The sequence below is a fragment of the Poecile atricapillus genome, chromosome 24, assembly GCF_030490865.1.
Source record: "Poecile atricapillus isolate bPoeAtr1 chromosome 24, bPoeAtr1.hap1, whole genome shotgun sequence".
Classification (NCBI taxonomy): Eukaryota; Metazoa; Chordata; class Aves; order Passeriformes; family Paridae; genus Poecile; species Poecile atricapillus.
In genome coordinates, this window is record NC_081272.1 from 511,446 (window position 1) to 536,774 (window position 25,329).

At 53.2% G+C, this 25,329-nt stretch overlaps 1 long non-coding RNA gene across 1 annotated transcript in view; it reads left to right on the forward strand.

The window, feature by feature from the left end:
- The window catches only part of LOC131588166 (uncharacterized), a 123,067-nt gene that overhangs the window by 77,019 nt on the left and 20,719 nt on the right, over window positions 1-25,329 (forward strand). The window contains exon 2 of the long non-coding RNA XR_009279524.1: window positions 1,115-1,160. This is a non-coding gene — a long non-coding RNA (uncharacterized LOC131588166). The remainder of the gene's footprint in view (window positions 1-1,114; window positions 1,161-25,329) is intronic.

The window sequence follows — 25,329 nt, forward strand, 5'->3', positions numbered from 1 at the left end:
TGAAACAGGAAACCAATTTACTTTCCTCTGACTCCCTTCTCAGACGCAGTCAAATCACTTTGTACTCTCATTAAAGTTTGTTTCTCGTTGCAAAAAAAATATCCAGAAGACTGTGAGCCCCAATATGTCAGATTTTCCTGTGCTCGAACAAATTATGCAAAGCAGGATTTTCTAATGAGCGATCTCCAGGAACCAAAGGGAACGGCAACACCTCCAGCTCCGAATGCCTTGTGCTCACCCAGCATCTGAGCGGGGAGAAACAGCTTTTCATGGCTGGAAGTGAGCAAACAATTCCTGCTGTTTTAGGGGAATTTTCCATAATGGCCACAGCGGTGTTCCCGTGGGCAAAATCCAGAGGGAAAACCTGGCTGAACGTGAAAGGTGTTAATCTCTGCAGTTCCTCGAAGGTGCTCCCTCTTTGGCTGTTTCTCTCTCTCGTCTCTTCAAAGCCAAACCTTTCTGCCTGTGTCTCTCGATGCCTTTGTATCTGTGACTGCTCCCCTGGCTTTAATCAGCTCCAGGACTCCTGAAGGCATCTCCCAGGGCTGCCTGAGACTCTCCACGTGCTGACTAACCCCACCTCAGGAGATCTCTGCCAGAAAAAAACTGCAGGATAAAAGCAAATTATTCCAGACTTCTGGTTTCTTAATGGGGGCCTGTACAGCCCAAATCCAGGGTGGACTGACAGGGAGACTTTGTGTCCTGAAAAGAGGGCAGGGATGGGTGGGATCTTGGGCAGGAATTGTTCCCTGGGAGGGTGGGGAGGGGCTGGGCTGGAATTGCCAGAGCAGCTGTGGCTGTCCCTGGATCCCTGGCAGTGCCCAAGGCCAGGCTGGACATTGGGGCTGGAGCAGCCTGGGACAGTGGAGGTGACCCTGGGACAGTGGGGGTGACCCTGGGACAGTGGGGGTGACCCTGGGGACAGTGGGAGGTGTCCCTGGGACAGTGGGGATGAGCCTGGGACAGTGGGGGTGACCCTGGGACAGTGGAGGTGACCCTGGGGACAGTGAGGGTGACCCTGGGGACAGTGGGGGGTGACACTGGGGACAGTGGGGGTGACACTGGGGACAGTGGGGGTGACCCTGGGGACAGTGGGAGGTGACCCTGGGGACAGTGAGGGTGTCCCTGGGACAGTGGGGGTGACCCTGGGACAGTGGGAGGTGTCCCTGCTATGGCTGGGGTGGAACAGGAGATCTTTAATGTCCCCAAATCCCCAAATCCATTCTGGGATTCTGTTTCCAGAAGTGATACAAACCCTTGGAGTTACACACAGAGGTATCAGGTAACTCAACTCTCCACCCCAAGAGGAGCACATCAGGCACAACTGCACAGGATAACAGCTACAGATCTCCTTTAACTGGAAAGGGACTCCCTGTAAGTTGCTAAAAAAAGACATTAAAATTCCAGATGATGGAAATTAGGTAAAATTCAGCCCTGAAACAAGTGCCTGGATTGCCTTTAAAATTAGGTCTCTCTGTGAGGTCAGGTGCCTGCATCTGCCAGCCACATCTGGGAAGGAAATTGGGTCTCTGGGATGCAAATTGGCACTTGCGGACTTAGAAATGATGACTGGAGCCTCTCTGCTGCTTTGGGCATCAGAATACCTTGGAATATCTGCGGTTCCTTTTAGCTGGGGGACTTCAACGGGCAATTGAAGCCAATCTGTCAGACTTTGCTCAGAGTGGCTGAGTCAGAGCAGGGCCCAGCTGAAGCAGCTGCAGCTGGGCTTGAGCAGGGAACTTGTGAAATGGCTCCAAGGGTACGGCAGGAGCCCTCCCTGGCCCCCTCTGCCAGGGTCAAACTCATCAGTGTCAGCCCCACACCAGCTCCAGAAGTGACTGCTGTGCCCCACACTGGGGCTGTGGATGCTCTGGTTCAATTTACAGGAGCTTTGCAAAAGGCATCCAGATTGCCAGGCTCTCATTTATATGGATTAAAACTGAGTGGTGCTCCCTGGCCCGAGTGCAGCTCCTGGAAATCCACATGTTCTGCATTGGAGCTGGCAATAAAACATACAAAAATGTGTGGAGTGAACAGAGGCAGAGCTTTCTGTACCTCACCCTCACTTGATGTCCACACAGAGCCGCTCTGAGGCTGCCAGGGAGAGGCAGTTTGGGGTGAGGGACATCGCGTGCTCTCTCTGCGTTCAAGGCCAGCTCGTGTCTGAGCCCAGGGATGGCTCAAGGTCCTGGCAGCTCAGGGAGCACCAGGATCACCTCAGCATCACCTGAGCATCTCCAGTTGTCTGCTCTGGTGGAGGAACAGCGAGCCAAGTTGTTTGTGTTGTTGAGGTGTGCGAAATCCTGGGTGAGCCGCAGGCTGCCCTAGCGAGGTGCTCGTTTCCTGAAATGGCATTTCTGAGATCCATCAGACACCCTGGAAAGCTCAGAAAGCTGCATTTTCTGTACTTTCTGCTTCTCCCCAGTGTGCACACCATGAGGAGATCTTTCCCCAGCAGGCCAGGCCAAAGGGAACAGCAGAGATGCAGGAGCAGGTGGATTGCTGAGGCAGGAAGGGAGCCCAGCATTTCCCATCTGAAGGGCTCTGGGCTGGGAGCTGGTTAGAGTTTGGGGCTAAAGGAATCAGGTTTCACTTTGCTTTATCCCTTCTAACCTCGAGGTGTGTGAAAATTACTTGAAAAACCTCCAGAACTGTTGCTCTTCTTTGATAAGCTGAAGTATCAGCTCCCCGTGTGAGAACGGCTCTTTGATTGAGGTTTCCCCTTTTTCATTTGGATTATTTTTTATGGATGTCAGATCAGCTGCTCCTCTTTGTGACTATAAAAAATAAAAAATAGTGGCAGATCCTGCACCCTAAGTGCTTTTGATCACTGGTCAGTGCACTGATGGATGTTTTTCCATTGCATCCTTCATCCCAGGCTTTTTCAAGGCTGGTTAGGAGTTGGAAGGCAAGACCAAAGAATGCTGCTCTCTGACAGAATTCAATTTCCTGGGGAAAAAAAAAAAAAATATATATATTTTTTTTCCCTGTGACCTAAATGGAAAACATATTGTTCTCAAAGAGCTGTTCAAACAGAATTACCCAAACCTTTTATCAACAAAGAGAGCATCATCTATCAGACATCTGGTGTGGATGTCAATTATAATAATTAATTAGACATCTCCCCAGATGCCTGACACTACATTCTGTCAGCAGATTTTTTTGACTTCAATCAGAAGTGCTGCTGCATTATGCATGGAACTCCTGGAGGAGCTGGGAGCGGAGGGGAGCAGCCACAAATCCCAGGCAGGCACGGGAAGGGCTCCTGGTCCTGGGGCTTCTCCTCCTCCGGAGCCGCCGAGGGAAGGTCTGATTCCTCTGCCTCCTGTAACAACCCTCAAACATTGCACATTTCTTCACACACACAAAAAGGGTGAGAGGGGAAGGATAATGGATAGAATATATAAATCCAGGTGATTGCTGCTGGATCCTCGGGGCGGGGGGAAGAGAACTCAGAAAATGTCAGCACAACCACGGGGAGCTGCTGCATCAATCCCTCACCAACAGCACCCTCAGGAATGACCCAGAAATGATCTCCTTAAACGTCCAGAAATGGTCCTCAAAGGTCCAAAAAGAATCCTAAAATGTCCAGAAATTATCCTTAAATATCCAGAAATGATTTTAAAATTTCCAGAAATGATCCTCAAAGGCTCGGAGATGACCCTGAAAGGTGCAGAAATGATTCTCAAAGGCAACTGAAAAAGATAGAAGACACAAGACAGAAGAAAACAGAAGACACCTTCCTTCCTTTCCCTTTACTTTCTTATTACTTGTGGGTATTTTTTTAAATTAAATTTAAAATAAATTAATTCCTGGAACATGTAATTCAAACAAACTAATAATTTGTTGTTGTTGTTTTCAGTTTTTCTAAAAGGCTTTCACATTTCCTGGGGAAAACAATCTAATTATTTATCCTCAGTTTAGGAAATCGCTGCAGCCAACCTCCAAAAATTCCTTTTTTTTCCAGCAAGGAAGAGCTGAACAAACATATCAGCAACTTTCTCAGTCTTAGCAGGGGTAGGAAGTGCTGTGTGCTTCAGAGTAAGGACCAAGAGCTGTCGCCCCTGCTCCTGCAATCCCTCAGGTGGGATCCAGCCTGAGGCTGGAACTGCTCTGGGGCAGGGACAGAATGAAACTCTGCTTTCAATCCTTGGCTTTTGCTGTTCTCACTGGGGCAAACATCGTTCCTGTGCTGTGTGGGGTGTTTGTGAGGCTGGAGCAGGGTGCAGGGATGGCTGAACATGGAACCCCAAACGCTGCCCTTGCCGGGGGCTCAGCGTCTTTGCTTTGGAGGATTTGCCTGTGGAAATCAGAATTACAAACGCTCCCTGCATTTGGAGAAGGAAAAATATTTGTAGTAATCCATGTGTTTCAATATTTCATAGAAGTGCCTGTGTTAGTTTCAGTTTCAATGCAAACAAAAAGAAAATACATTTAGATTGAAGTGGATTTGCAGTGAAATAAAACAAAGATTTTTTTCTGAGGTTTCTATTTCCTTCCTCTGTTTTTCCTCTCTCCTCACCAGCAGAGTATGAGGCTAAATGAGAAGTGAGGCAAAAAGTAATTTTTTAAAATTCGAACAGTTGAGCTTTGTGTGGTATAAAAATGAAAAATGAGGATTAAATTACGTGTGGATTGTTCACGTCTATGCTTTTGAGAGGAATAATGATTATTTTGTAAGCTGTGGTGACAGCTACCGGCGCCCTGGAACCAGCAGGGAGATGGGAGTGCTTGTTAAAGATGTTTTCATGGAGTGGGAACAAGGCTGGGCTGCTGTCACCAGGAGCAGAGCAGGGGCTGAGGTGTGGGGGCAGCTAATTGGTGTTAATGAGTAACGAGAGGGGATTAACGAGCCCCAGGAGCTGCCTGGAGCTCAGTGCAGGGGCTGCAGACCCCCAGCCACAGCAGATTTGGGGGGGTCTTTGGCCACCCCCTGCCCAAAGCCAGGCCCTTTGCAGGACACCACAGGAAGACTTTCCATGGAGAGTTTGTCTCCACAGGGGAGGCTGAGAAGTTTAATCCCCTCTTTAATAATTGCAATTAACTAAGGTGGGATTTAAGGGGGATTAGCCCAGTGCACTAAGGCAGTGTGTAAACACATCCTTGGCCTTGGGCTGGCTCAGCGTGGGGCTGAGCTCACCCTGCCCCTCCTGCCATGGGCGCTTTGGGTGATTTGAGATGGTTTTGATGTGTTTTACAGGCACTTCTGGCTGTTTACTCTTCTGTGAGAGCACAGAAGTTGCCCTGACTCTGGGGAGAGCCTGAGGGAGGGTAATGTGCCAGAAATTCCTGCCTTTTACTGCAATTTCATGGGGTGATTCTTGAGATTGGCCTGTGCAGGGCCAGGAGCTGAATTGATGATCCTTGTGGCTCCAGCTCTGATTGTTCTCCAATTCTGTGATCATTTCAGTGAGAAAACTTCTGGGCCTGGAGGGTCCTGCCCTGATTGATGTCACTGGACTCAGAATAAAGCTCAGAAGAGTTTAGAGGAGTCTGAGCCAGCTGAAATGGTGCCTTTGGCATGAATGCAGCTCCATTTCCCTGAATGTCACCAGCCTGAGTTCTGGGGTGCTCTCTGGGAGGCACAAGAACCAACCTGGATGTGCAGTGGGGCTGAGGGAATATTTCCCTTTTCCTCTGGAGTGTGCAGCAGAATTCCCCATTCAAGGCTCAAAAGGATCATTTCTATCTGGACAAATGAGGCAGAAATCAAAGAAATGCATCGTAAGAAGGGGATGATCAAGAGGAGACCATGGAAGACTTTCCAGGTGTCTGAAATAGGCTTCATTTATCTCCTGGAGTTCTTAATTACTGAGCATTTCTAATCTTGCTTCATGTTTAGATAGAGAGCAGGAGCATTACAGAAACAGCAAACACATAAATAAAATAACAGAAAAACTGCAAGGATGAGTAATTACTTGGGATCCGTGGAACAGTGAATTAACACTGAGGAAGAGGAAGCACCAGCAATCACTGCACACTGCCACTGATAAGAGAACTAGATATATTTTTTTTTTTCTTTGCTTAAAAAAAAAGAGATAATTCCCCAGGAACTTGTAGCCAAAATTCTCCCCAGTCAATTAATGACCTTTGCCTCTGCCTTGCCTCCCTCCAAGCTTTGCATGGTTATTATTTTCAGCTCTTAATCTGTGACAGTGATTTGTGTCTCCTAATAACTGACTGATTGTTTTGCTATCAGTCAGCTCCAGGACTGCCACAGCCTCTGCTCAGCTCAAATCTCTCTTCATTCACCTTGTGGCTTCAAACACAGCTCTGTCTCAAGCGGGAGGAAAGGAAAAACCCCCAAATCCCATCTTGCTCCTTACAGTTTTATTACTTAGGAAACTAAAGGCAGAAAATAAAGGTCACAAGAACTTTAAAACAACAGTAAAGTCTTGGGGACAGAAACGTTTTAAAGGAAGTTACAAGCTGGAATTGACAGGCTCTTTTTTTTTTTTTTTTAGGATGCTCCAAGACATTTCAAAAGAAGCAGAAGCCCCATTATTCCTTCCCTGCCTCCCTTCCCATGGGAGGTAATTCAGAATTCTCTCTCTGAGCAAGGGAGAGCAGCTGGGGAAATGTCAAATATTCCCAAGGTGGGAGGGAGAGAGTACCTGAGGAGCTCACAAAGGCTTTGACTGGATAGGGAAGGAGCTCCAGAGCCCCCAGATGTCTCAGGAACCCTTTCCTGATCTCATCCAGAAACATCTCCCAGGTACCACGGGACAGCCTCCCCCAGCTGTGGGCAGAGGGTCACGGCCCAGCTACATCAGGGTGGGTTCAGAGGAGACCAGACATCCCCAGGGGGGGTCCAGAGGAAGATGCAGCCCTTTTGGGATGGGTTTCCTCCCCAGGGGTCCTGCCCTGCCCCAGGAGCCCAGCGTGCTGTGCTGAGAGCAGCAGGGCTGAGCTCCTGCAACAAAAGCTGCTCTGCTGCCCAGGGCCAGCGTCTCCTCGGGAAGCTCGTCTGCAAAAGCAGCTTGGGAGACTTGACAGAGCTGCAGGGGATGGTGTGGAGCGTTCTCCAAAGCACCCTGGGGACCCAGGGTCTGTTCTGCTGCACAAATGCGATTCCCTGTCCTTAGAACACCTCATGATTAAGCCACTTCTGAAAATAGGATGGCCTTGGATGGCTGCTGGGCACATCCCGTGTTTGCTGCTCTGTGAGGAGCGCTGGGTTCCTCATCACACAGGGACAGGCTCTGGGGGGCTTTTCTTCCTTGAGGAAGCTTCAAAGCTGCCCAGTGCCAAGAAAAATCAAACCCCAGACCCTGGCCTTGATTGAAACCCCCAGGCTCGAGGCTGTGCAATTTTTGTGATGTGTCATAAACAGGGAGCGGAGGATCTGAAACCATCAGAGCTCTTCCCGTTGCTGTCTCCATGCAGGTGCTCCCCCCTCACTTCCCTCCAGGCTCCTTCTCCTTCCCACCTGCCTTTCCAATGGGGAACCTCGATTCCCTGCTCCCCACGTCCAGCAGAGCCCCCTGAACATCCCTCTGTGCTCCCACTGCTGCCACCAGCCAGGCTTCAGAGTGAGGAGTGGCCATGGAGTTCCATCAGGATCGGTGTCAGTGGCAGATGCCAGAGCTAATGAGGGAGGAAAACCATGGGCTGAGCAAAAAGTCATGTCAGAAATACAGAACTGGAATGGTTTTGGGTGAGTTTCACTGTATCTTACTCTGGGCCAAATGATTTGATAACAGATCCTGCCTTGTTTCAGTCAGTTATTCCAGTTCTACTCCTGGGATAAAAGTGTCTCCTGAGCACATCTCCAGGCTCCCCCTCCTGCAGAGCACACAGGATAACCCTGGCACGAGGAGGAGATGGATCACCACAAACATCATTAACAAAATAAATCCTCATCTAAAATCCTATCAGAGCTGGAGCAACCAGGGCACTTGATCAGCTCTGAAGCCTTTCATTACTGGGCTCACTGGACCAGGGAGGCTACAAGGCTGCACCTCTGGATGAGGTGATGAACAATTTATGGGGCTGGGGCCTCCTCACTTAACCCAAGGCACTGGGCCGTGGTGGGGTTTGCCAACCTCTCTGTTCCCAGCAGGAACAAACATTTTATCTGCTGCCAGTTTAGCAGATCCATTCCCCCTGGCTCTCTGCATTTGCCTGTGCTCACTGATCATCCCCCACTGTTTCTCTGGTGGGATGTGTTCATTTTTACAGGCCTTGCTCAGCAAATTCCAACCCCAGCGCGTTCCCCGGGCCCTGGAGCTGGGCTGAGCTGCGGAGCCAGGGGAGGGTTTGTCCAAGGATGGGCTCATCCATGGCCTTGGGGACCTCTGATGCTTCTGTGCTCTTGGACAAGGTCAGGAGACCTTCTCTGAGTGGAAGGCAGTGAGGGCATCCCATGGACAGCAGCACTTTGGGGCTTCCTTAGCTCAAATCTTCACTTTTGGTAGAGTTTCCAGCTGTCTCCAGTGAAAACGTGGATCAACACAAACAGGTGGATTTGTGTCCACGCTCTGAGATGGCTCTGGGCACTCTGCTCACATAAACTGATATCAAGAAGCTGTTTTATGGGGATTGCATCCACCAGGGTTTGTGTAAACTGATCCCACAGGAGTTACACTGTGCTCAGAATTAGGGAAGAAGGAATGCTGTGTTATGGCAGGGAGGAGACACAGAGAAGGAGAAGATGATGGAAGAGCTGCCAAGAAAATCCACGGACTGGGAGATTGTCAGTGCAGGAGCCACAAAGCAACCAGGAAAATGAGGTTTCCTTCCAGGGGGATTCCTGCCATCACTTGGAGAGCAATCCCAGCTGCTGGAATGCAGGCCCAGGTCTGAGCTGGCTCTCTGGGAAATCCCAACACAGCACAGGCAGCTCAGCCACAATCTCCAAAAGCTTTGTTAGAGAAGGATCAGTGACTCCCGGGAGGAACTCATCCCCTGCTGCAGTGCCTGCAGAGGGAGCGCAGCCAGCCTGCCCTGGGCCCTGCAGGAGCAGGGAGGCTCTGCTGGGCTTCTCTGGGGCTGGAGCTTTGGCACTGCCAGCCCCGCTCAGGAGTGATGGAGTGCCTGCATTCTGACTCACTGGAGGGCTGGAGCCAAACTGGCAAAGCAATTGGGAGTCTGTGTGAGCCAGGCAATAACTCTCCTTGCCTTGGTGACTGGGATTGATGAGCCTCTGCTCTTCCCATCTTTGGAGGATGCACAGGTCGATATTCCCTGCCCTGTGCCCGGCCGTGCCACCACTGCAGTCTGCAGCAGCTCCTGGGGTGTAAATGAGAGTCCTCAGCTGCCAGCCCCTCTGCCTGGAAAACATGAGGCTCATTTTGGCTCTGGCTGGATCCTCCTCCCTTCTCCCGCAGCCCCTTGCTGGTTCCTCCCTCGCTGCTCTTCTCCTGGACACATTTCCATGGAGCAGCAGCTGGGGGTGGATGCAGGATGGGCTCGTCCTGCCCTGCAGAGCAGCTCAGGAGCCAGCCCTGTGTCAACACCTGAGGTCTGTCCGTGGGATCAGCAGGATGCTCCAGGTCCCTTTCCACTCCAGGGGCTTCTCCCATCCAGGGAAGTTTTGCAGTTTGACCCTGGGCACACATTCCCTGTGCATCCCTCCCAGGCTGCCTGCCCTGCTGGCAGCACATCCACCCCGAAGGACTCTTCCCCCCGGCAGGGACAGCTCTGCTGCTGCAGACAAAATGGCGGCTGGCGTGAGGGGAGAAAAGGGCGGGAAAATGTGAGGGGAGAAAAGGGCGGGAAACGTGAGGGGAGAAAAGGGCGGGAAATGTGAGGGGAGAAAAGGGCGGGAAACGGGAGAAAAGGGCGGGAAACGTGAGGGGAGATAAGGGCGGGAAATGTGAGGGGAGAAAAGGGCGGGAAACGTGAGGGGGGAAAAGGGCGGGAAATGTGAGGGGAGAAAAGGGCGAGAAACGTGAGGGGGGAAAAGGGCGGGAAATGTGAGGGGAGAAAAGGGCGGGAAACGTGAGGGGGAGAAAAGAGCGGGAAATGTGAGGGGAGAAAAGAGCGGGAAACGGGAGAAAAGGGCGGGAAATGTGAGGGGAGAAAAGAGCGGGAAACGGGAGAAAAGGGCGGGAAAATGTGAGGGGAGAAAAGGGCGGGAAAATGTGAGGGGAGAAAAGAGCGGGAAACGGGAGAAAAGGGCGGGAAATGTGAGGGGAGAAAAGAGCGGGAAACGGGAGAAAAGGGCGGGAAAATGTGAGGGGAGAAAAGAGCGGGAAATGTGAGGGGAGAAAAGAGCGGGATTTCTCCCTCCAGCCCCTCCATCCCTGTCCCTCCTGCAGCGGGGGAGCACACGAGGCTGCAGCAGGGCCCGGGGTGGTTCTGTTCCTCCCAGACCACAGCACTGCAGATCCACGTCTTTCTGCACCTTTTGCTGAGCACATTTTTTCTCTTTGGATTCTGTTTCCTTTCAGCAATGCTAAAGGAGTTTTCAGCTCCATCTCTGTTGCCAAATGGAGCTGCTGAGAAGATGAAACCAGAAATATTTTCTGTGTCCCTCTCCCCAGGCATTTTTAATAAAGGAGGGGACCCCAAGAAACAGAATCTTGTGGGTTTTCTCTTCTGCCTCTCACTGCCCATGGGCTGAGGTGAGCTGGGAAAAGCAGGCACCATCTGTGAGCTGCTCCTTCCCTGGCAGTGGAGATGAAGAGGAAGGAGAGGCATTCTAGCCACAGATGTCCAGTAAATTCCAGTGTGTTGTGGAGAGTGACCCAGAGGGGAGCAGATGTTTTACCCAGAGGTGTGGGGAATGATTGTGGAAGGGCTGGGAGTGGGTTCTCACAGGCTGAGAAACGGGTGCAGGGCAGGAAAGGCCAGGCTGGAGAAGGCAGATGAACACTGATAGAAGATAAACAGGAGGGTGCTCAGCTCCCTGAGGGGTGCACAGCGCTCCAGCACTTCTGCCTCAGGCTCCACAAACTCCTCAGGCAGGTGAGTGCAGAGTTTAATGCAGGCACTTAACTCCATGATAATGTCCCTGTTATTGTTATAGCCCCGCTGTGCCTGCTGCAGCTCCAGCTTGGATTGCAATTGCCACTGACATTTGGAAAGTGCTGATTCAATGGAACCGCATCTCCCTCACTCCTCGGGAGAGCTGGGAAGAGCTGCAGCTCTCCTGGGAGGGCTGGAGCCTCGCCAGGACCATGAGCTGAGCACGGAGAGCGTTTCACCACCCATGTCCAGGTTCTGGGAGCAGGATGAGATTGACCAAACACTTTGGTATAAGGAAATCTGCAGCTCTGGCACAAGAACAGCCCAAAGACAGGAGTGGGAAGGAATTCCCTGGGGCCTGGTCTGGTTTATTCCCATTGGGAGACATTTCCAAACCAAACCACCTCAAGGAGAGCTTCAATAATCAGAATTGAGAGGTTTTTTTCCTCAATTAATTGTCTGCAGGGATCCCCCTGGGAGCAGCAGCAGTGCCAAAGGCAGGAGCAAATGGGGTCCTACCAAGGATGTGGGGTGAGATCTCAGCTGAGATGGAGCCACCCTGTCCTGTGGGCACAGACAATTCCCACCTCTGCCAGGCCCAGCCAAATTCCCACCACCTGGAAAAATCATTTTGGGCAAAACTTGTTTTTTCCCCACTACAAACCTGTAGGCTCTGAAACTTCCCCTGAAAGGAGCTGGAAAAGTAATGGAACAGAAAATAAAAAGAGGCTGAAAACAAAAAGCAATCTGCCATTAATTTTTTTCAACTTTTTGCTTGACTGGAAAAATTGAAAAAATTTCAATTCAGGTTAACTCAAAGTGTATTTTTTCTTCCATTTGGCCATTGAACCAAGAAAAGTGTTGTCTCTTAGCTCTTAGTGGCACCTCTCTTTGTTCAGTGCTGTGGTTCATTGCCCCCATTTTCGGGAGGCAGCTCCAGATCTCTAATTGTGGCTGCTGTGCTGGGGAGGCTGTGGAGCAGAAGCTCCACTGGATGATTATGGGTTATTTTGTTTTAGTGGAGGAGAGGAGAATAATCACTGGCCCACACTATCATTTGTGTCTTCTCTCCACAGTCAGAGGCACCAAGGACTCACATTTAATGTCATTACCCAGGGATCCCAAACTGAGAGCTCATTTCAGGGAAAAAACGTTGTTCTGTCAGTAAATGCCACTTTTGATGAGTGAGATGTTGCTCAGGAACGTGTTGACTTCAATCATGTTTTATTTGAGAGGAAAAAAAAAAAAAGCCACAGAGTGGAACTGTTTTGATTTTCCTTTTGAAGCGATTTTTCATTTTAGCTTTTTATTTTTTTCCCCCCATTGGTATTAAAATTCTATTCAGTTTTAAAAAGTAGAACAGGTGGGATACATTTCAGTCATGAAACCCAAGAGGTTTAAGTGATCCCCAAAGCTTTTCCATCTGCTCAGAATTTTACAGGGGGGGAAAAAATCCCATCCCAGAATCAAAGAAAATGAGTGATAAATTGTGAAGTCTCTCAGGAGAATTAAGAAATCACAGAATGGACTGCGTTGGAAGAGACCTTGTGGGACATCCAGCCCCACTCCCCTGCCTTGGACAGGTTGAAGAATGGGCAAAATAATTCCTACAAAGGCTTAAAATTCCTTATGAGGAGGAAAACCCTGACTCCGGATTCGATATGAGATCTATGTTGGGTTCTTTTAGTTTACATGAAGTATTTTGGGAGCTCTCATTTCCCAGGTGGGTCTGGGGCTCAGTTAAATGAGACACTTCAGCAGCTCAGCCTGGGGTGGGTTTGAGCTTTGGGGATCCCCCCAACACCTCAGATCCCACCTGAGCCCTGCGAGGGGGGCTGGGTGTGGGGTCCCCAGTGCCTGAGCACAGCAGCCCCCATCCCCTGGGTTCAGCTCCAGGAGGGGAATGAAGGGAGGAGTGTCCTTCACCTCCCAGCAGGGACAGACCCGGGGATCGGCTGGAGCTGGGCAGGGCAGGCTCAGGCTGCATTTAGGGAAAGGTTCTTCCCCCAGAGGTGCTGGCACTGCCCAGGCTCCCCAGGGAATGGGCACGGCCCCGAGGCTGCCAGAGCTCCAGGGATGCCCAGGCTGGGGGTGCTGGGGGTCTGGGGTTGGATCCATGATCCTGTGGGTCCCTCCCCACTCAGGATATTCTGTAATTCTGGGATTTTCCTTCTTTTCCCCCCTGCTCAGACCTTGTGCTCTGCTTTATTCTGAAGCCACCCCAAAGCCTCTCCTGCCCCTCCTGAAGCAGCAGCAGCAGCTCCACCCCAAATCTCCCCAGACCCTGCAGCTCCCAGCCCTGCCTGTCCCAGTGTCCCATCACTTCCCTGGATAACAAATCCCCAATTCTCCCCCAGCTCAGCTCCCTGCCCTTCCCCTGCCTTCAGGGCTCTGACAGCCGCTCCCTCCCCACCTTCGGTCCAAACACGGCTCTGATGTGAGCAAATCAGGGCGGGATTGATGAGTGATTGATGAGTGATTGACATGTGATTGATGAGTGATTGACATGTGATTGACCTGTGATTGATGAGTGATTGAGAGTGATTGAGAGTGATTGATGAGTGATTGAGAGTGATTGATGAGTGATTGACATGTGATTGACCTGTGATTGATGAGTGATTGAGAGTGATTGAGAGTGATTGATGAGTGATTGAGAGTGATTGATGAGTGATTGACATGTGATTGACCTGTGATTGATGAGTGATTGAGAGTGATTGATGAGTGATTGAGAGTGATTGAGAGTGATTGATGAGTGATTGATGAGTGATTGATGAGTGATTGACATGTGATTGACCTGTGATTGATGAGTGATTGAGAGTGATTGATGAGTGATTGAGAGTGATTGAGAGTGATTGATGAGTGATTGATGAGTGATTGATGAGTGATTGAGAGTGATTGAGAGTGATTGAGAGTGATTGAGAGTGATTGATGAGTGATTGATGAGTGATTGAGAGTGATTGATGAGTGATTGAGAGTGATTGAGAGTGATTGACATGTGATTGACCTGTGATTGATGAGTGATTGAGAGTGATTGAGAGTGATTGAGAGTGATTGATGAGTGATTGACCTGTGATTGATGAGTGATTGAGAGTGATTGAGAGTGATTGAGAGTGATTGAGAGTGATTGATGAGTGATTGAGAGTGATTGATGAGTGATTGACATGTGATTGACCTGTGATTGATGAGTGATTGAGAGTGATTGAGAGTGATTGATGAGTGATTGACATGTGATTGATGAGTGATTGACATGTGATTGATGAGTGATTGATGAGTGATTGATTAGTGATTGATGAGTGATTGACATGTGATTGACCTGTGACTGACAGCAGTCCCAGCAGGGCCAGGGCTGCCAGCCTGGGGTCACCCACAGGAGCCGATAACCGAGAGCCCAGCCCGGCCAAACAGCTCCTGAGTGTTGGGCAATTCCCGGGGGTCTGAGGTTCCAGGGACACCCCCTGGTCCCCAGCCCAGTGACCCCGGTCATTTTTGCCTCCCAGGGCAGATTTCAGTGCCACATTTCCAGACTGTTCCAGCGCTCCCTGCCCCGGGTGCTCCTGTTGATGTTAAATTTGTCAAGCCTTTGGAGCAAGGTGTGGGAGAGCAGCTGAGGGTTCTCTGCTCACTCCAGCTCCCGATTCCCTCCTCTCCTCAGTTTTCCAAGGGATCCTGCTCCTGCCAGGGGGGACACCGATAAATCTGTGCCAACACTGGGTACAACCCATGGCTCCTCCCGTGCTGGGGAGAACAAAGGCACTGGAAAGCTCAGTTTTCTCCTTCCTCCTTCAGAAAGGGAATTTGGAGACAGAAAAAAATTACCCATTCCATCTTAATTGCCAGGAGTGGAATTTCTCCTTTTGATTCATGGCACATTAAAGCCATTCAAACACTTCCTTGAGAATGATACGGCTGTACTGAACCTGAGCAAGTTATCAACTCGTGAGCACAGCAAAACCTGGGGAGAAAAGTCTTCTCCAAATGGGCCCATTTTGGGAAAACCTGTCATTTTTCATCCCCAGATGGCCCCATTCAGATGGCAGGGGACAAATTCATTCAGCCAAAGGGTAACTCTGAAAAGCTCTCACTTCAAAGCTCCCTGAGAGGTTTAACCCCAGCCAGCAGCTCAGTCCCAGCAGTGGGATGGGAGAGGATCCAGAGGGTTACAGGCCTGTCCCCAGGGTCTGTGCTGAGTCTGGGGCCACTGAGAGCCCTGACAGGCTGGGGGTTTCCTCCTGCAGCCAGGGTGTGATGGGCAGCACTGGGATCTCACCTGGCTGCCCATCCAGAGGGACCCAAAAGCTGCAGGGAAATCCCAACCCCATCCCTGTGGCCTGGCAGTGCCATGGAGCAGCCAGTGGGCACCTCTGGCTCCCTGCTGCTCCTGCTCACCCTGCTGGGCAATAATCCATCAGATCACCCTCCCTGACAACTGAGGGAATTATTTTGTCCCCCCCAGGTTCAGGGGGGCTCTGGGTTTCTGGCTGTTGTCACTGCAGGTTTTTTACCAAGTGCATGAAAGCAGCTCAAGCTGTGCTGCCGAGCTTCAGAGCTGTGCAGGGCAAGGCAGTGCTGTGATTTCTGTGCTGCAAGCCCACTCCCTCGGAAAGCTATTTGTGGAGAGGCTTTCAAGCTCCAAATCAATGTGCAGTTACTGTTTACCATGAAAATGAACATTTCAGCCTCTTCCACTAAAAGGGAGAGAAATTTTCTAGTCACCTGCCATTTAAATGGCATCTCTCACACAGTCACTAATTTAATGCAAATCTGATACAGTTTCCTTGTATTTGTCATTTCAGAGCGTTTTTGTGCTTGTAGTTTTTACGCAAATGCTGCTGCTCCGGTGCTAACTGGGTCTGTGGTGATCACTTCAATACCAGTAATTACAGCTGGGGTGTCTGTGCTGCCTCCAGGCTCCCTGGAACCTCTCTCTCTTTTATTGCTGCCAGGGAAGTGAGATCTCACTGTCAGCGGGGCTTTGTGTGCAGCGCCTTTCTCCACTCTGACTCCAATCAATATCAAATCCTCAGCAAATGGTCCAGGTGACAATAAACAATTCTGTGCATCTGGGGACAAGCAACAAAACCTGAGGATGGAAGAACAGGACTTGAAGCCTTGCTGAGATGGTTCCTCTGAGGAAGAGTCCCCCTGCCCCACGCCCTGTCCTGGCTGTGTCCAGGGTAAGGCACCAAGGTCTGGGGGTTCACTGCTCACAAACCCTTCTCAAGGGGAGAATCTGGGGAGTTTCCCAGGTCAGCCAGGGGGAAGAGAGGAGCCCACCTGGTTTTTGTGGCTCTCTGAGGTCCCTCCTGACCCCTCAGCCAGCGCAGTTTGCTCAACACCAATTGTGCTGCTGCTCCTTCCTCCAGAATTCCAAAATGCCTCCTCCCTGTGGTAGCAGAGCAATCCCAACCCCGGTTCACACTTGTCCAACTGGAACCCAGCCCAATCTTCTCAGCAAACCTTGCCAGCCCAGCCCAGGGTCCTGCTCCCCCCATCAGCCACATCCCAGCTCTCACATCCTGCACCTTGGCTCTGGGATGGGGATGGAGTGAACTCGGTGACAGCCAGAATGAAACATGACACACAATCATTGTCGAGGAGAGATTAATGGGCAGCCTTGGGGGAAAGGGAAGAAAAAAAAGCACGTTTCATTTTGTCCTCAGTGCTCTTGACAGGAGAATTGTCTGTGAGTCTCTCAAAGTGCGGTGAAAGCCGAGCTGAGCGCTGCTGGCTGCAGCTCCTCCAGGATCCGGGAATGAGGATGACTCCCCTGCCCTTCTGCTTTGACAGAGATAAGGCTGGAATGCACTTCAGATTAGGAGGGCTCGGGCTGCGGGAAGGTGATGGGGAAGGCGGCAGAAGATGTGAGTGCAGAATGTAAACAGCAGCGTGGGGAGAAAATAATTGGGAAGAGTTTGCCAGGCAGAACGAGGGACCAGGAGAGGTCAGCGCCATCCTCCTGCGCGGGGAAACCACCAGGATGGGGTTTAAATTAATCCCTGGCACTGAGGAGCTGCTGGGAACAGCTCAGAACTCGAGCAGGCTTTGGGCACCTTCTGCACAGCCACAGCCCTGCTCTTTCTGTCCTTCCTTCTGCCTGGGAGCTCCTCAGGCCTGGTCTAAAGGTCACTTCTGCTTTTCCCACTCGGTTTCAAGAGTCGCTCCAGGCCAAGCCCAAAGGGAAGCTCTGAACAAAAGGATCCTGCCCGGCTGCTGTGAAATTCCTGCCTGGGAGGGAGCTCCGGGGACAGCTGGGTCCTGACACGGCCCTGAGCATGAGACATGGACCAGAAGCCTGGCAAGGAATTATTACTTCTGCTTCTGTTCCATTACGCTTTATGCTAAAAGACTTAAATGATCAATGCTGTGTTAATAAATTTCATTTGGCTCATTTAATAGATGACTTAGTAGAGGAGTGAGTTTGGCTACGGCCAGTAATGAATTAATAACTATGCAAGGAGCACATTCCCTCACAGAAATATTTCATCCTGGCACAATTCTTTATTCCAGGGGAAGCACGGGGCCTGTGCAGGGAGGAACTCTGATTTGGAGACAGGAGTTCCCTTAGGACAGGGGTTAAAGGAGTTGCTTTCCCAACCAGCCCCGGTGTTCCCGTTGTTTCTCCCTGATGGCACCGATTTCCCGGTGCATGGAGAGCGTGGGCCTGGCAGAGGATCTGGAAATGAAGTTTGTCAGCTTTGCTCAGCTGCATCCAGGAGTTAATGCAGCTTTTTCAGCTGCTGGCCCCAAACTCCTCCAAAAACCCCTGTGGTCGATGCAGCAAATGGAGGGAGCATGGACTGGATGTTCCTTCCAGTCTCTTCCAACTCCAGATATTCTGTGATTCACCCACTTGAAACCTCTCAGAGTGAAAATGTTTCTTTAGCACTTAAGCTGCACTTTCCCCGTGTGGCCCCAGCCTGTTCCTGCTGGCAGTGACTGATGGGGACAATTCCTCCAACCTGGCCTGGCACAGCCTCTTGTGCAGCTGCAAACAGCTCTGCTCTCCCCAGAGCCATCTCCCCTCCAGCCCGGGCCTGCTGCCTCCCACAGGACAAATTCTCCAGACAAATTCTCCAGTGTGTGCTGCTGGAGCTTTGTGATGTGCTGTGACTGCTGCAACACCTGCAGCGCCTGGGGCTCACCTGGGGCTCACCTGGGGCTCACCTGGGGCTCACCTGGGCTCGCTCTGGCAGCTGCAGGGACCCCAGAGGTGATGTCCTTGAAGGGGGGACAGCACAGCTGGCAGGGAGGGGACAGAGAAAGCAGCTGGAGCTGCTGGGGCAGCGAATGCTGTGCAGGAAGCTTAGGGGATGCTCTGCACACAGATCACAGAATCCTGGAATGGTTCGGGCTGGAAAATCTCTTGGGGCACCTGGGGCACGGTCAGTGCTGGCCTTTGCAGTGCTGGGTTAAAGGCTGGACTCTAATCTTTTCCAGCCTGACCAGTTCCATGACCCCATAAATCACAAGCTGTGTGAGCTCTGCTCCTGCCCTGCCCTGGGGCTCTCAGGGTTGCTGCTGCCCTGACAGGACAGAGCTGTCCCAGCAGCACAGCCAGGGCTCCAAACCCTCCCCAAACACGGCTCAGCCGAGCTCTCTGCCTGGGCAGGGAGCAGGGCAGGGGCTGGGGCACGTCAGGCAGTTTGAGATGAGGGACACCCATGTGAACCCAGTGCCCTGCAAGTGAGTTCTGCTGCTCATTAAATCCTTTCTCCTGATTATTTATAGCCCTCTATTTACTGGCTCATTGGTTTTAGAGGCCATGTCAGTTTTCCTCTTTACAGGTCTGTGTGAGCGGGCACATTATCACAAGAGAGTCGGTGTCAGGATGATCCAGTGCAGGGGGGCTGTGGGCAAAGGGCCCCTGTCCCTGCCTCTGTCACCTGGGAGAGGTGACAGAGGTGACCTGAGAGACAGGGACGGACAGGGAGGGACAGAGAGGGACAGGGAGGGACAGAGAGGGACAGGGACAGACAGGGACAGACAGGGAGGGACAGAGAGGGACAGGGAGGGACAGGGAGGGACAGGGAGGGACAGAGAGGGACAGGGAGGGACAGGGAGGGACAGGGACGGACAGGGAGGGACAGAGAGGGACAGGGAGGGACAGGGAGGGACAGGGAGGGACAGAGAGGGACAGGGAGGGACAGGGAGGGACAGGGACGGACAGGGAGGGACAGAGAGGGACAGGGAGGGACAGGGAAGGACAGGGAGGGACAGAGAGGGACAGGGATGGACAGGGAGGGACAGGGATGGACAGGGAGGGACAGGGAAGGACAGGGAGGGACAGAGAGGGACAGGGATGGACAGAGAGGGACAGGGATGGACAGGGAGGGACAGGGAGGGACAGGGAGGGACAGGGAGGGACAGGGAGGGACAGGGAAGGACAGGGAGGGACAGGGAAGGACAGGGAGGGACAGAGAGGGACAGAGAGGGACAGAGAGGGACAGGGATGGACAGAGAGGGACGCTCACCTGGGGCAGAGGATGTGTCACCCCAGCAGTGACGTTTTGGGGAGCTGAGGATGGGATCTGTGCTGGTTCTGAGACAGCTGAGGAGCTGCACCCAAAGGTGGCTGCAAACAGCAGAGCCAGGGATGGAGAGGAGGAAAGGGTTTCTTTCCTGACACCCTAAATCCAGCCTGAGCTCCCCTGGCTGCTGCTGGCTCTGAGGCCACCCCAGTGCCTGTCCCCAAGGTTTTGGCCAAACCTGGGGCTCCGGCTGTGAAGTGGCACCAGGCTCTGGCTGTACCTGCTGGGAGGGCCTGAGGGTACCAAAGCTGCCAAACCAAACCTGCCCCAGACCCTAAATACACACAAAACCCTGGGATTCTGTGTGCCTGTAATGGGACATTTTTATTGCAATTCCAGAAAATTCTCCCCAGTGCTGATTCACGCACTGCTATGTCAGCTTGCACCTGACCTTTCCATTAACTGTATTTGCTAGAAAAGAAAACAGTTTCCTTCCCTCTGTCCCCCAATTGTTCTGTGCTTAAAGGAAATAGACTTTTGTTTCAATAATCATAAACGCAGAAGGTTCCCCAGAGGGCTGTTTGAGACTCTGAGCTAGTTAAAAAGAACATTTGCATGAATTAAAGAGCAACAACGAGTCACCACTGATCTCAGCTGCCTTCTGGTGCTTAACTCGTGTCTGGAGGTGGGGAGAGGCGAGACAGGTGTGGAGGAGGTAGGAGAGGTGAGAACCAGGCTGTTTGTTCTGCTCTCAGAGCGTTTCCCTCAGCCCTGGGGTCACTCTGTGACTGTCCCAGCACAGCGGGGTCCCTGCGAGGTGCAGGGGGCACAGAGAGCACAGAGAGTGAGGGACAGGCTCAGAGCAGCCACAGCACTGCAGGAGCTGCCCTGGAGCTGTTCCAGAGCTGTCCTGGAGCTGTCCTGGAGCTGCTCTGGAGCTGCTCTGGAGCTGTCCTGGAGCTGCTCTAGAGCTGTCCTGGTGCTGTCCTGGAGCTGCTCTGGAGCTGTCCTGGAGCTGTCCTGGAGCTGTCCTGGCTCTGTCCTGGAGCTGTCCTGGAGCTGTCCTGGAGCTGTCCTGGAGCTGCTCTGGAGCTGCTCTGGAGCTGTCCTGGAGCTGTCCTGGAGCTGCTCTGGAGCTGTCCTGGAGCTGTCCTGGAGCTGCTCTGGAGCTGTCCTGGAGCTGTCCTGGAGCTGTCCTGGCTCTGTCCTGGCTCTGTCCTGGAGCTGCCCTGGAGCTGTCCTGGAGCTGTCCTGGAGCTGCTCTGGAGCTGTCCTGGAGCTGTCCTGGAGCTGTCCTGGCTCTGTCCTGGCTCTGTCCTGGAGCTGTCCTGGAGCTGTCCTGGCTCTGTCCTGGAGCTGTCCTGGAGCTGCTCTGGAGCTGTCCTGGAGCTGCTCTGGAACTGCCCTGGAGCTGTCCTGGAGCTGTCCTGGAGCTGTCCTGGAGCTGTCCTGGAGCTGTCCTGGAGCTGTCCTGGCTCTGTCCTGGAGCTGTCCTGGAGCTGTCCTGGAGCTGTCCTGGCTCTGTCCTGGAGCTGTCCTGGAGCTGCTCTGGAGCTGTCCTGGAGCTGCTCTGGAACTGCCCTGGAGCTGTCCTGGAGCTGTCCTGGAGCTGTCCTGGAGCTGTCCTGGAGCTGTCCTGGAGCTGTCCTGGAGCTGCTCTGGAGCTGTCCTGGAGCTGTCCTGGCTCTGTCCTGGAGCTGCTCTGGAGCTGTTCCGGAGCTGTCCTGGAGCTGCTCTGGAGCTGTCCTGGAGCTGTCCTGGAGCTGTCCTGGAGCTGTCCTGGAGCTGTCCTGGAGCTGCTCTGGAACTGTCCTGGAGCTGCTCTGGAGCTGTCCTGGAGCTGTCCTGGAGCTGTCCTGGAGCTGCCCTGGAGCTGTCCTGGAGCTGTCCTGGAGCTGTCCTGGAGCTGCTCTGGAACTGTCCTGGAGCTGTCCTGGCTCTGTCCTGGCTCTGTCCTGGAGCTGCTCTGGAGCTGCCCTGGAGCTGCTCTGGAGCTGTCCTGGAGCTGTCCTGGAGCTGTCCTGGAGCTGCCCTGGAGCTGCCCTGGAGCTGTCCTGGAGCTGCCCTGGAGCTGCTCTGGAGCTGCCCTGGAGCTGTCCTGGAGCTGCCCTGGAGCTGCAGGGGCCACGCTGGACCAGCTTCTCCAGGGGGTTTTCGCTTGGTGCTCCCACCTCAGACCCTGTGTGAAACCCCTGGGCTGCCGAGCTGTGGCTGAAGTGCACGGGAGGAATAAAAGCCCCAAGTGTGCAAATCCACAGCTCTGAAAGCCCCATATCCCCGGCAGGGCACACAGAACACACTGCTCCTGCCTGGGGCTTACTGGGGCTTCTTCACAGAAGAGGAACAAAATGTTCATTTACTAGATGTTGTTGTTAATTAATAACGGCTGGAGCTGGGCAGGGCAGGCTCAGGCTGCATTTAGGGAAAGGTTCTTCCCCCAGAGGTGCTGGCACTGCCCAGGCTCCCCAGGGAATGGGCACGGCCCCGAGGCTGCCAGAGCTCCAGGGATGCCCAGGCTGGGGGTGCTGGGGGTCAGGGTTGGATCCATGACCCTGTGGGAAGATGAACATAAACCCCTCCAGGGACTGGCTGAAGCCCCCAGGGCTCTGTTTATAAAGCTGACACACAAAATGTGTGTGGAACCTCATTCCCTGAAGCTGCTCCTGGTGTTTCACTGCAGCTCCAGAGCCAGCCCGTTGTTAAAATCCTCCTTTGGGGAAGTCAAAATCCCCTGAACAGCCCAGAGAGCCCCTTGGACAGGGACCCAAGGTAAAGCCTGTGTTTAGATGAGCAAAGCTGTGCTGAATGCAGCCCCAGCAGTGTGAGACACAAATGGAACAGGGAGATTTGGCAGGGATGGTGCAGAGTTTAGGAGCTCCAGGAGATCAGATCCCAAACAGCCAGGTGTGGCTCTGTTGTGCCTGGGTTTAAAGCCTGGTGTCAGAGTGAAACTTGGGTACAAGTTGTGTTTGAGCCTTTGAAGCCAGGCTGGGTTTGATCAATCATTCAAAGTCTGTAAATCTGCACAAAAACAAAGTCAGGTGAAGGGCAGGGCTGGGCAGGGCAGGGGCAGAGCTGGGCCAAGGTTAAATTGGAATTGGGTCACACAGAAATGTCTGGTGCCTCACTCACTGCGTGGGGCAGATGGAGAAAGTCTGGGCAGTCCTTGGAGGCTGAAGGGCCAGGCTGGGTCAGTCTTTGCTTGGGATGGGGGAGTTTGTTCTTCTGCACCAGGGGCTGGGATCCTCCTCAGCGTGGAGCGATCAGCCCCAGCTCCAGGGGCTCGAGGAACAACATCCACACCCCGGGATGAACTGTCTGTGACCCAGAGCCCTGCCCCACATCCCAGCCCTGTGCCAGGCGTGTTCCAGCCCACGGATCCCGAGTTTTCCCTGGGATGGAGCAGCTGCTGTGCTCGGGGTCCCAGCCCAGCAGAGGGGAGCAGCCTCCAGAGCCCTTCCCTGGCAGCTGTGTCCCCCTGCCCCGCTGGCACAGCTCCCCGGGCAGAGCTGCAGGCAGAATTCCTTTCCAAGCCTGCAGAGCAAACGCTGCAGAAGGAGCAGAGCTCTGCTGCTGCTGCCCTTCACAAGTAAATATTTATTTTCCCAGGCAGGCTGTGCTGCCTTTATCTGGGAGAGCAGCAGCAGGGGCAGGGCAGAGCAGGCTGAGCTTTCCCAGGCTGGAGCTGGCGTTTGGGCAGCTTTAAGCTCCAAGGAGCGGCTCCAGCAGCTCCCTGCTGGATCCCAGCACGGATCAATGCCCAGCCCTGCCCTCAGCAGCCTCAGCGAGGCAAAACTTCCCCAGGTGGAGCTGTGGGAGCGGAGCTGGGTCACAGGGACAGCCCTTTGGTCACTGCTGTCCCTGCCAGGAGCTGAGCAGGGCTCTTCCTCTGCTCGAACATCCGCAGGGTGCAGCAGCATCGGCTCCTGAAGCCGTGCCAAATCCTCCATCCCCTCCTTCCCTGCATCACTGGCACCATCTGCCACCCACCCTGAGCCCCAGCAGTGGCACAGCAGGGACATTTCCTGCTCCCCACCCAAGAGGGGCCCCCTCTCAGCTTTCTGTACCGAGAGATGTTTCCTCTCTGGAAATGTTTTGTTTTGTTTTACCCCAAAGCGGGCTCTCGTCTCTGGCCCCCTCCCTCAGCCACGGCAGGAGGCAGAGCCCGTTGAGGTTCAGTGCTTTTGCAGGATTTTAAACCCTTCCCTCTGCTCTCTGGAGCTGCTGCCGTGGCTGGGATGGGACATTTCCACCCCAATCCCAGCCTGGGGAGCCTCCAGCGTGGCTTTGTTCCTGCCAGTTCCCCCTGGGAATTCACTCCCAGCCCGGGGAGCTTGGCACAAAGGAAAAGCACTTCCAAAGTTTGCTGGGGAGAACATTCATTCTGCTAAACTGAGACAGTCCTGGCTCAGCCAAAATCCACACAAACAGGGCTGGGATGCTCCATCCCGCTTTCCCTGCAGGATTCCAGGGCTGGGATGCTCTGTCCCTCTTTCCCTGCAGGATTCCAGGGCTGGGATGCTCTGTCCCTCTTTCCCTGCAGGATTCCAGGGCTGGGATGCTCTGTTTCACTTTCCCTGCAGGATTCCAGGGCTGGGATGCTCCATCCCTCTTTCCCTGCAGGATTCCAGGGCTGGGATGCTCTGTTTCACTTTCCCTGCAGGATTCCAGGGCTGGGATGCTCTGTCCTGCTTTCCCTGCAGGATTCCAGGGCTGGGATGCTCTGTCCCTCTTTCCCTGCAGGATTCCAGGGCTGGGATGCTCTGTCCCTCTTTCCCTGCAGGATTCCAGGGCTGGGATGCTCCATCCCGCTTTCCCTGCAGGATTCCAGGGCTGGGATGCTCTGTCCCTCTTTCCCTGCAGGATTCCAGGGCTGGGATGCTCTGTTTCACTTTCCCTGCAGGATTCCAGGGCTGGGATGCTCCATCCCTCTTTCCCTGCAGGATTCCAGGGCTGGGATGCTCTGTCCTGCTTTCCCTGCAGGATTCCAGGGCTGGGATGCTCTGTTTCACTTTCCTTGCAGGATTCCAGGGCTGGGGTGCTCTGTCCCTCTTTCCCTGCAGGATTCCAGGGCTGGGATGCTCCATCCCGCTTTCCCTGCAGGATTCCAGGGCTGGGATGCTCTGTCCCTCTTTCCCTGCAGGATTCCAGGGCTGGGATGCTCCATCCCGCTTTCCCTGCAGGATTCCAGGGCTGGGATGCTCTGTTTCACTTTCCCTGCAGGATTCCAGGGCTGGGATGCTCTGTGCCGATTTCCCTGCAGGATTCCAGGGCTGGGATGCTCTGTCCCTCTTTCCCTGCAGGATTCCAGGGCTGGGATGCTCTGTCCCTCTTTCCCTGCAGGATTCCAGGGCTGGGATGCTCTGTCCCTCTTTCCCTGCAGGATTCCAGGGCTGGGATGCTCTGTCCCGACTTCCCTGCAGGATTCCAGGGCTGGGATGCTCTGTCCCACTTTCCCTGCAGGATTCCAGGGCTGGGATGCTCTGTCCTGATTTCCCTGCAGGATTCCAGGGCTGGGATGCTCTGTCCTGATTTCCCTGCAGGATTCCAGGGCTGGGATGCTCCATCCCGCTTTCCCTGCAGGATTCCAGGGCTGGGATGCTCTGTCCCTCTTTCCCTGCAGGATTCCAGGGCTGGGATGCTCTGTCCCTCTTTCCCTGCAGGATTCCAGGGCTGGGATGCTCTGTCCCTCTTTCCCTGCAGGATTCCAGGGCTGGGATGCTCTGTTTCACTTTCCCTGCAGGATTCCAGGGCTGGGATGCTCTGTCCCGATTTCCCTGCAGGATTCCAGGGCTGGGATGCTCTGTCCCTCTTTCCCTGCGATGGGGATGCACAAGGGCCACGTTTGGGAAGCACAGAGGAAGGGTTTCTCTTTGAGGGGAACATGGAAATACCAGGGATTACAAACTCCTTACCTGGAAAAAATAACAATGCTGAGAGTTCATCTATT